Source organism: Rhinoderma darwinii, unplaced genomic scaffold (genome assembly GCF_050947455.1).
Source record: "Rhinoderma darwinii isolate aRhiDar2 unplaced genomic scaffold, aRhiDar2.hap1 Scaffold_4530, whole genome shotgun sequence".
Taxonomy (NCBI): Eukaryota; Metazoa; Chordata; class Amphibia; order Anura; family Rhinodermatidae; genus Rhinoderma; species Rhinoderma darwinii.
The window spans coordinates 93,666-104,217 of NW_027463956.1; the positions used below are offsets into that span (position 1 = coordinate 93,666).

General features: G+C 47.5%; 7 non-coding genes across 7 annotated transcripts; all 7 read left to right on the forward strand.

Moving 5' to 3' along the window:
- Positions 1 to 1,283: 1,283 nt before the first annotated feature.
- Positions 1,284 to 1,474, forward strand: LOC142717049 (U2 spliceosomal RNA). The gene has a single exon (XR_012871726.1). It is a non-coding gene; the product is annotated as a U2 spliceosomal RNA (small nuclear RNA).
- Positions 1,475 to 2,766: 1,292 nt separating this feature from the next.
- LOC142717050 (U2 spliceosomal RNA) lies at positions 2,767 to 2,957 on the forward strand. The gene has a single exon (XR_012871727.1). It is a non-coding gene; the product is annotated as a U2 spliceosomal RNA (small nuclear RNA).
- Positions 2,958 to 4,244: 1,287 nt separating this feature from the next.
- Positions 4,245 to 4,435, forward strand: LOC142717051 (U2 spliceosomal RNA). Its single transcript, XR_012871728.1, has one exon. It is a non-coding gene; the product is annotated as a U2 spliceosomal RNA (small nuclear RNA).
- A 1,304-nt stretch (positions 4,436 to 5,739) lies between these two features.
- On the forward strand, positions 5,740 to 5,930 carry LOC142717052 (U2 spliceosomal RNA). The gene has a single exon (XR_012871729.1). It is a non-coding gene; the product is annotated as a U2 spliceosomal RNA (small nuclear RNA).
- Positions 5,931 to 7,242: 1,312 nt separating this feature from the next.
- On the forward strand, positions 7,243 to 7,433 carry LOC142717053 (U2 spliceosomal RNA). The gene has a single exon (XR_012871730.1). It is a non-coding gene; the product is annotated as a U2 spliceosomal RNA (small nuclear RNA).
- A 1,292-nt stretch (positions 7,434 to 8,725) lies between these two features.
- LOC142717055 (U2 spliceosomal RNA) lies at positions 8,726 to 8,916 on the forward strand. The gene has a single exon (XR_012871731.1). It is a non-coding gene; the product is annotated as a U2 spliceosomal RNA (small nuclear RNA).
- Positions 8,917 to 10,208: 1,292 nt separating this feature from the next.
- LOC142717056 (U2 spliceosomal RNA) lies at positions 10,209 to 10,399 on the forward strand. Its single transcript, XR_012871732.1, has one exon. It is a non-coding gene; the product is annotated as a U2 spliceosomal RNA (small nuclear RNA).
- Positions 10,400 to 10,552: the final 153 nt, after the last annotated feature.

Below are 10,552 nucleotides of genomic sequence, written 5' to 3' on the forward strand. Positions count from 1 at the left end.
TGACTAAAAGCAGATTCCAAAAGTGTTTTTTGTCTTTGCTATTGTTTCTGTCTTTCTGAAGGGATCTCCCCTTTTAATCCCATTATTTCAACACCTGTTGGACAATGCATGAGTGATAATGAGCTCATTGATTAAATGCAATTAATGAATAGATTGCCACCTCTTGTTGTGTGTCGTCTGTGTTTCTGTGTTTCCGGCATTTCACATTGGAACACCTCATTCACCTTCCTTGTCTTCTCTCCGCCCTCCCTTTTAGGTAAGTTAAAGAGCTGCACCTGAGCCAGCCACTGATTGATTGATTGATTGATTGATTGATTGATTGATTGATTGATTGATTGATTGATTGCAGCACAACAGTCAAATAGTGGAGTGGAGTAGGGGAACAGCAAACAGCCAATAAAGCAGCCCGCCCGCTCGCCTGCCCGCCACAATGGACCTACCTGTGTACACTAGATGGATGTGATGGAATGTACTGTCGTCCCTACATTTCAAGAAGAAGTAAGAATTGCAGTTGCAACAAAGCCTTGCTTGCCTACAAAGAGAGCAGCAATTTGGATTTGTTACTATGTTACCTAGAAGAATAACAAACTGTGCAAGGATGGAGGTTGTAGGAGCAAGGAGAAGTTGTCTGTAAAGTTGGTGGATGCCTATTTTCCATTTTGCAGTCCCTTGTCTCCCTCTTGTGGCCTCCTGGAGGCAACTAGCTGTGCAAAAAAAAGACAGCCTGGCGGCCGGCTGTTGCAGTGTTGCCCTCTCAGGCAACACTGAGTGACTGACTGAGCCTCACCGTCTTATATAAAGTTCAGACGGAACTTTGCACGTGTCATAGTGGAGCCCTCAGGATTCCAGAGCCAGCTTTCTGACATCATAATGGGGCCTCAGAGATAAAAGCCTGGGCCCAGGCAGTGTTGGTCAGTGCTGCTCAGCAGGCAGCACTGGACTGGACTGGATTACAGCTGATACAAGGTGTGAAGGAACAAGGGGTGGCTGTGGGCATGCACTTGCTGCCGCTGCCAGTGTTTATCTGCATGGCAGCAGGGCATTTGGGCGTTGCCAGGAAGGCGTTTTTATGTAGATTCCTCCTCTTTCAGCACTGCATTGTGGTGCAAGCAAAAGAAGCAAATCCTGTCTGGCTTCCTCTCCGGCCTTTATTCACCTCCCGTGTAGCTGTGAGTGTGTGAGCCTGCAGGGCCCCATGGAATTGCCTAGAAGTAGGCTGAATCGCTGCAAGGGCTGAACAGCAGTATCGGGCAGGCTCGGGCAACGCGCGGCCCGTTCGGGTTATCGCTTCTCGGCCTTTTGGCTAAGATCAAGTGTAGTATCTGTTCTTATCAGTTTAATATCTGATACGTCCCCTATCTGGGGACCATATATTAAATGGATTTTTAGAACAGGGAGATGGAAATAGAGCTTGCTCTGTCCACTCCACGCATTGACCTGGTATTGCAGTATTTCCAGGACCGGTGCACCCTTTCCTTATGTGTTGACTAAAAGCAGATTCCAAAAGTGTTTTTTGTCTTTGCTATTGTTTCTGTCTTTCTGAAGGGATCTCCCCTTTTAATCCCATTATTTCAACACCTGTTGGACAATGCATGAGTGATAATGAGCTCATTGATTAAATGCAATTAATGAATAGATTGCCACCTCTTGTTGTGTGTCGTCTGTGTTTCTGTGTTTCCGGCATTTCACATTGGAACACCTCATTCACCTTCCTTGTCTTCTCTCCGCCCTCCCTTTTAGGTAAGTTAAAGAGCTGCACCTGAGCCAGCCACTGATTGATTGATTGATTGATTGATTGATTGATTGATTGATTGATTGATTGATTGATGCAGCACAACAGTCAAATAGTGGAGTGGAGTAGGGGAACAGCAAACAGCCAATAAAGCAGCCCGCCCGCTCGCCTGCCCGCCACAATGGACCTACCTGTGTACACTAGATGGATGTGATGGAATGTACTGTCGTCCCTACATTTCAAGAAGAAGTAAGAATTGCAGTTGCAACAAAGCCTTGCTTGCCTACAAAGAGAGCAGCAATTTGGATTTGTTACTATGTTACCTAGAAGAATAACAAACTGTGCAAGGATGGAGGTTGTAGGAGCAAGGAGAAGTTGTCTGTAAAGTTGGTGGATGCCTATTTTCCATTTTGCAGTCCCTTGTCTCCCTCTTGTGGCCTCCTGGAGGCAACTAGCTGTGCAAAAAAAAGACAGCCTGGCGGCCGGCTGTTGCAGTGTTGCCCTCTCAGGCAACACTGAGTGACTGACTGAGCCTCACCGTCTTATATAAAGTTCAGACGGAACTTTGCACGTGTCATAGTGGAGCCCTCAGGATTCCAGAGCCAGCTTTCTGACATCATAATGGGGCCTCAGAGATAAAAGCCTGGGCCCAGGCAGTGTTGGTCAGTGCTGCTCAGCAGGCAGCACTGGACTGGACTGGATTACAGCTGATACAAGGTGTGAAGGAACAAGGGGTGGCTGTGGGCATGCACTTGCTGCCGCTGCCAGTGTTTATCTGCATGGCAGCAGGGCATTTGGGCGTTGCCAGGAAGGCGTTTTTATGTAGATTCCTCCTCTTTCAGCACTGCATTGTGGTGCAAGCAAAAGAAGCAAATCCTGTCTGGCTTCCTCTCCGGCCTTTATTCACCTCCCGTGTAGCTGTGAGTGTGTGAGCCTGCAGGGCCCCATGGAATTGCCTAGAAGTAGGCTGAATCGCTGCAAGGGCTGAACAGCAGTATCGGGCAGGCTCGGGCAACGCGCGGCCCGTTCGGGTTATCGCTTCTCGGCCTTTTGGCTAAGATCAAGTGTAGTATCTGTTCTTATCAGTTTAATATCTGATACGTCCCCTATCTGGGGACCATATATTAAATGGATTTTTAGAACAGGGAGATGGAAATAGAGCTTGCTCTGTCCACTCCACGCATTGACCTGGTATTGCAGTATTTCCAGGACCGGTGCACCCTTTCCTTATGTGTTGACTAAAAGCAGATTCCAAAAGTGTTTTTTGTCTTTGCTATTGTTTCTGTCTTTCTGAAGGGATCTCCCCTTTTAATCCCATTATTTCAACACCTGTTGGACAATGCATGAGTGATAATGAGCTCATTGATTAAATGCAATTAATGAATAGATTGCCACCTCTTGTTGTGTGTCGTCTGTGTTTCTGTGTTTCCGGCATTTCACATTGGAACACCTCATTCACCTTCCTTGTCTTCTCTCCGCCCTCCCTTTTAGGTAAGTTAAAGAGCTGCACCTGAGCCAGCCACTGATTGATTGATTATTGATTGATTGATTGATTGATTGATTGATTGATTGATGCAGCACAACAGTCAAATAGTGGAGTGGAGTAGGGGAACAGCAAACAGCCAATAAAGCAGCCCGCCCGCTCGCCTGCCCGCCACAATGGACCTACCTGTGTACACTAGATGGATGTGATGGAATGTACTGTCGTCCCTACATTTCAAGAAGAAGTAAGAATTGCAGTTGCAACAAAGCCTTGCTTGCCTACAAAGAGAGCAGCAATTTGGATTTGTTACTATGTTACCTAGAAGAATAACAAACTGTGCAAGGATGGAGGTTGTAGGAGCAAGGAGAAGTTGTCTGTAAAGTTGGTGGATGCCTATTTTCCATTTTGCAGTCCCTTGTCTCCCTCTTGTGGCCTCCTGGAGGCAACTAGCTGTGCAAAAAAAAGACAGCCTGGCGGCCGGCTGTTGCAGTGTTGCTCTCTCAGGCAACACTGAGTGACTGACTGAGCCTCACCGTCTTATATAAAGTTCAGACGGAACTTTGCACGTGTCATAGTGGAGCCCTCAGGATTCCAGAGCCAGCTTTCTGACATCATAATGGGGCCTCAGAGATAAAAGCCTGGGCCCAGGCAGTGTTGGTCAGTGCTGCTCAGCAGGCAGCACTGGACTGGACTGGATTACAGCTGATACAAGGTGTGAAGGAACAAGGGGTGGCTGTGGGCATGCACTTGCTGCCGCTGCCAGTGTTTATCTGCATGGCAGCAGGGCATTTGGGCGTTGCCAGGAAGGCGTTTTTATGTAGATTCCTCCTCTTTCAGCACTGCATTGTGGTGCAAGCAAAAGAAGCAAATCCTGTCTGGCTTCCTCTCCGGCCTTTATTCACCTCCCGTGTAGCTGTGAGTGTGTGAGCCTGCAGGGCCCCATGGAATTGCCTAGAAGTAGGCTGAATCGCTGCAAGGGCTGAACAGCAGTATCGGGCAGGCTCGGGCAACGCGCGGCCCGTTCGGGTTATCGCTTCTCGGCCTTTTGGCTAAGATCAAGTGTAGTATCTGTTCTTATCAGTTTAATATCTGATACGTCCCCTATCTGGGGACCATATATTAAATGGATTTTTAGAACAGGGAGATGGAAATAGAGCTTGCTCTGTCCACTCCACGCATTGACCTGGTATTGCAGTATTTCCAGGACCGGTGCACCCTTTCCTTATGTGTTGACTAAAAGCAGATTCCAAAAGTGTTTTTTGTCTTTGCTATTGTTTCTGTCTTTCTGAAGGGATCTCCCCTTTTAATCCCATTATTTCAACACCTGTTGGACAATGCATGAGTGATAATGAGCTCATTGATTAAATGCAATTAATGAATAGATTGCCACCTCTTGTTGTGTGTCGTCTGTGTTTCTGTGTTTCCGGCATTTCACATTGGAACACCTCATTCACCTTCCTTGTCTTCTCTCCGCCCTCCCTTTTAGGTAAGTTAAAGAGCTGCACCTGAGCCAGCCACTGATTGATTGATTGATTGATTGATTGATTGATTGATTGATTGATTGATTGATTGATTGATTGATTGATGCAGCACAACAGTCAAATAGTGGAGTGGAGTAGGGGAACAGCAAACAGCCAATAAAGCAGCCCGCCCGCTCGCCTGCCCGCCACAATGGACCTACCTGTGTACACTAGATGGATGTGATGGAATGTACTGTCGTCCCTACATTTCAAGAAGAAGTAAGAATTGCAGTTGCAACAAAGCCTTGCTTGCCTACAAAGAGAGCAGCAATTTGGATTTGTTACTATGTTACCTAGAAGAATAACAAACTGTGCAAGGATGGAGGTTGTAGGAGCAAGGAGAAGTTGTCTGTAAAGTTGGTGGATGCCTATTTTCCATTTTGCAGTCCCTTGTCTCCCTCTTGTGGCCTCCTGGAGGCAACTAGCTGTGCAAAAAAAAGACAGCCTGGCGGCCGGCTGTTGCAGTGTTGCCCTCTCAGGCAACACTGAGTGACTGACTGAGCCTCACCGTCTTATATAAAGTTCAGACGGAACTTTGCACGTGTCATAGTGGAGCCCTCAGGATTCCAGAGCCAGCTTTCTGACATCATAATGGGGCCTCAGAGATAAAAGCCTGGGCCCAGGCAGTGTTGGTCAGTGCTGCTCAGCAGGCAGCACTGGACTGGACTGGATTACAGCTGATACAAGGTGTGAAGGAACAAGGGGTGGCTGTGGGCATGCACTTGCTGCCGCTGCCAGTGTTTATCTGCATGGCAGCAGGGCATTTGGGCGTTGCCAGGAAGGCGTTTTTATGTAGATTCCTCCTCTTTCAGCACTGCATTGTGGTGCAAGCAAAAGAAGCAAATCCTGTCTGGCTTCCTCTCCGGCCTTTATTCACCTCCCGTGTAGCTGTGAGTGTGTGAGCCTGCAGGGCCCCATGGAATTGCCTAGAAGTAGGCTGAATCGCTGCAAGGGCTGAACAGCAGTATCGGGCAGGCTCGGGCAACGCGCGGCCCGTTCGGGTTATCGCTTCTCGGCCTTTTGGCTAAGATCAAGTGTAGTATCTGTTCTTATCAGTTTAATATCTGATACGTCCCCTATCTGGGGACCATATATTAAATGGATTTTTAGAACAGGGAGATGGAAATAGAGCTTGCTCTGTCCACTCCACGCATTGACCTGGTATTGCAGTATTTCCAGGACCGGTGCACCCTTTCCTTATGTGTTGACTAAAAGCAGATTCCAAAAGTGTTTTTTGTCTTTGCTATTGTTTCTGTCTTTCTGAAGGGATCTCCCCTTTTAATCCCATTATTTCAACACCTGTTGGACAATGCATGAGTGATAATGAGCTCATTGATTAAATGCAATTAATGAATAGATTGCCACCTCTTGTTGTGTGTCGTCTGTGTTTCTGTGTTTCCGGCATTTCACATTGGAACACCTCATTCACCTTCCTTGTCTTCTCTCCGCCCTCCCTTTTAGGTAAGTTAAAGAGCTGCACCTGAGCCAGCCACTGATTGATTGATTGATTGATTGATTGATTGATTGATTGATTGATTGATTGATTGATTGATTGATTGATTGATTGATGCAGCACAACAGTCAAATAGTGGAGTGGAGTAGGGGAACAGCAAACAGCCAATAAAGCAGCCCGCCCGCTCGCCTGCCCGCCACAATGGACCTACCTGTGTACACTAGATGGATGTGATGGAATGTACTGTCGTCCCTACATTTCAAGAAGAAGTAAGAATTGCAGTTGCAACAAAGCCTTGCTTGCCTACAAAGAGAGCAGCAATTTGGATTTGTTACTATGTTACCTAGAAGAATAACAAACTGTGCAAGGATGGAGGTTGTAGGAGCAAGGAGAAGTTGTCTGTAAAGTTGGTGGATGCCTATTTTCCATTTTGCAGTCCCTTGTCTCCCTCTTGTGGCCTCCTGGAGGCAACTAGCTGTGCAAAAAAAAGACAGCCTGGCGGCCGGCTGTTGCAGTGTTGCCCTCTCAGGCAACACTGAGTGACTGACTGAGCCTCACCGTCTTATATAAAGTTCAGACGGAACTTTGCACGTGTCATAGTGGAGCCCTCAGGATTCCAGAGCCAGCTTTCTGACATCATAATGGGGCCTCAGAGATAAAAGCCTGGGCCCAGGCAGTGTTGGTCAGTGCTGCTCAGCAGGCAGCACTGGACTGGACTGGATTACAGCTGATACAAGGTGTGAAGGAACAAGGGGTGGCTGTGGGCATGCACTTGCTGCCGCTGCCAGTGTTTATCTGCATGGCAGCAGGGCATTTGGGCGTTGCCAGGAAGGCGTTTTTATGTAGATTCCTCCTCTTTCAGCACTGCATTGTGGTGCAAGCAAAAGAAGCAAATCCTGTCTGGCTTCCTCTCCGGCCTTTATTCACCTCCCGTGTAGCTGTGAGTGTGTGAGCCTGCAGGGCCCCATGGAATTGCCTAGAAGTAGGCTGAATCGCTGCAAGGGCTGAACAGCAGTATCGGGCAGGCTCGGGCAACGCGCGGCCCGTTCGGGTTATCGCTTCTCGGCCTTTTGGCTAAGATCAAGTGTAGTATCTGTTCTTATCAGTTTAATATCTGATACGTCCCCTATCTGGGGACCATATATTAAATGGATTTTTAGAACAGGGAGATGGAAATAGAGCTTGCTCTGTCCACTCCACGCATTGACCTGGTATTGCAGTATTTCCAGGACCGGTGCACCCTTTCCTTATGTGTTGACTAAAAGCAGATTCCAAAAGTGTTTTTTGTCTTTGCTATTGTTTCTGTCTTTCTGAAGGGATCTCCCCTTTTAATCCCATTATTTCAACACCTGTTGGACAATGCATGAGTGATAATGAGCTCATTGATTAAATGCAATTAATGAATAGATTGCCACCTCTTGTTGTGTGTCGTCTGTGTTTCTGTGTTTCCGGCATTTCACATTGGAACACCTCATTCACCTTCCTTGTCTTCTCTCCGCCCTCCCTTTTAGGTAAGTTAAAGAGCTGCACCTGAGCCAGCCACTGATTGATTGATTGATTGATTGATTGATTGATTGATTGATTGATTGATTGATTGATGCAGCACAACAGTCAAATAGTGGAGTGGAGTAGGGGAACAGCAAACAGCCAATAAAGCAGCCCGCCCGCTCGCCTGCCCGCCACAATGGACCTACCTGTGTACACTAGATGGATGTGATGGAATGTACTGTCGTCCCTACATTTCAAGAAGAAGTAAGAATTGCAGTTGCAACAAAGCCTTGCTTGCCTACAAAGAGAGCAGCAATTTGGATTTGTTACTATGTTACCTAGAAGAATAACAAACTGTGCAAGGATGGAGGTTGTAGGAGCAAGGAGAAGTTGTCTGTAAAGTTGGTGGATGCCTATTTTCCATTTTGCAGTCCCTTGTCTCCCTCTTGTGGCCTCCTGGAGGCAACTAGCTGTGCAAAAAAAAGACAGCCTGGCGGCCGGCTGTTGCAGTGTTGCCCTCTCAGGCAACACTGAGTGACTGACTGAGCCTCACCGTCTTATATAAAGTTCAGACGGAACTTTGCACGTGTCATAGTGGAGCCCTCAGGATTCCAGAGCCAGCTTTCTGACATCATAATGGGGCCTCAGAGATAAAAGCCTGGGCCCAGGCAGTGTTGGTCAGTGCTGCTCAGCAGGCAGCACTGGACTGGACTGGATTACAGCTGATACAAGGTGTGAAGGAACAAGGGGTGGCTGTGGGCATGCACTTGCTGCCGCTGCCAGTGTTTATCTGCATGGCAGCAGGGCATTTGGGCGTTGCCAGGAAGGCGTTTTTATGTAGATTCCTCCTCTTTCAGCACTGCATTGTGGTGCAAGCAAAAGAAGCAAATCCTGTCTGGCTTCCTCTCCGGCCTTTATTCACCTCCCGTGTAGCTGTGAGTGTGTGAGCCTGCAGGGCCCCATGGAATTGCCTAGAAGTAGGCTGAATCGCTGCAAGGGCTGAACAGCAGTATCGGGCAGGCTCGGGCAACGCGCGGCCCGTTCGGGTTATCGCTTCTCGGCCTTTTGGCTAAGATCAAGTGTAGTATCTGTTCTTATCAGTTTAATATCTGATACGTCCCCTATCTGGGGACCATATATTAAATGGATTTTTAGAACAGGGAGATGGAAATAGAGCTTGCTCTGTCCACTCCACGCATTGACCTGGTATTGCAGTATTTCCAGGACCGGTGCACCCTTTCCTTATGTGTTGACTAAAAGCAGATTCCAAAAGTGTTTTTTGTCTTTGCTATTGTTTCTGTCTTTCTGAAGGGATCTCCCCTTTTAATCCCATTATTTCAACACCTGTTGGACAATGCATGAGTGATAATGAGCTCATTGATTAAATGCAATTAATGAATAGATTGCCACCTCTTGTTGTGTGTCGTCTGTGTTTCTGTGTTTCCGGCATTTCACATTGGAACACCTCATTCACCTTCCTTGTCTTCTCTCCGCCCTCCCTTTTAGGTAAGTTAAAGAGCTGCACCTGAGCCAGCCACTGATTGATTGATTGATTGATTGATTGATTGATTGATTGATTGATTGATTGATTGATGCAGCACAACAGTCAAATAGTGGAGTGGAGTAGGGGAACAGCAAACAGCCAATAAAGCAGCCCGCCCGCTCGCCTGCCCGCCACAATGGACCTACCTGTGTACACTAGATGGATGTGATGGAATGTACTGTCGTCCCTACATTTCAAGAAGAAGTAAGAATTGCAGTTGCAACAAAGCCTTGCTTGCCTACAAAGAGAGCAGCAATTTGGATTTGTTACTATGTTACCTAGAAGAATAACAAACTGTGCAAGGATGGAGGTTGTAGGAGCAAGGAGAAGTTGTCTGTAAAGTTGGTGGATGCCTATTTTCCATTTTGCAGTCCCTTGTCTCCCTCTTGTGGCCTCCTGGAGGCAACTAGCTGTGCAAAAAAAAGACAGCCTGGCGGCCGGCTGTTGCAGTGTTGCCCTCTCAGGCAACACTGAGTGACTGACTGAGCCTCACCGTCTTATATAAAGTTCAGACGGAACTTTGCACGTGTCATAGTGGAGCCCTCAGGATTCCAGAGCCAGCTTTCTGACATCATAATGGGGCCTCAGAGATAAAAGCCTGGGCCCAGGCAGTGTTGGTCAGTGCTGCTCAGCAGGCAGCACTGGACTGGACTGGATTACAGCTGATACAAGGTGTGAAGGAACAAGGGGTGGCTGTGGGCATGCACTTGCTGCCGCTGCCAGTGTTTATCTGCATGGCAGCAGGGCATTTGGGCGTTGCCAGGAAGGCGTTTTTATGTAGATTCCTCCTCTTTCAGCACTGCATTGTGGTGCAAGCAAAAGAAGCAAATCCTGTCTGGCTTCCTCTCCGGCCTTTATTCACCTCCCGTGTAGCTGTGAGTGTGTGAGCCTGCAGGGCCCCATGGAATTGCCTAGAAGTAGGCTGAATCGCTGCAAGGGCTGAACAGCAGTATCGGGCAGGCTCGGGCAACGCGCGGCCCGTTCGGGTTATCGCTTCTCGGCCTTTTGGCTAAGATCAAGTGTAGTATCTGTTCTTATCAGTTTAATATCTGATACGTCCCCTATCTGGGGACCATATATTAAATGGATTTTTAGAACAGGGAGATGGAAATAGAGCTTGCTCTGTCCACTCCACGCATTGACCTGGTATTGCAGTATTTCCAGGACCGGTGCACCCTTTCCTTATGTGTTGACTAAAAGCAGATTCCAAAAGTGTTTTTTGTCTTTGCTATTGTTTCTGTCTTTCTGAAGGGATCTCCCCTTTTAATCCCATTATTTCAACACCTGTTGGACAATGCATGAGTGATAATGAGCTCATTGATTAAATGCAATT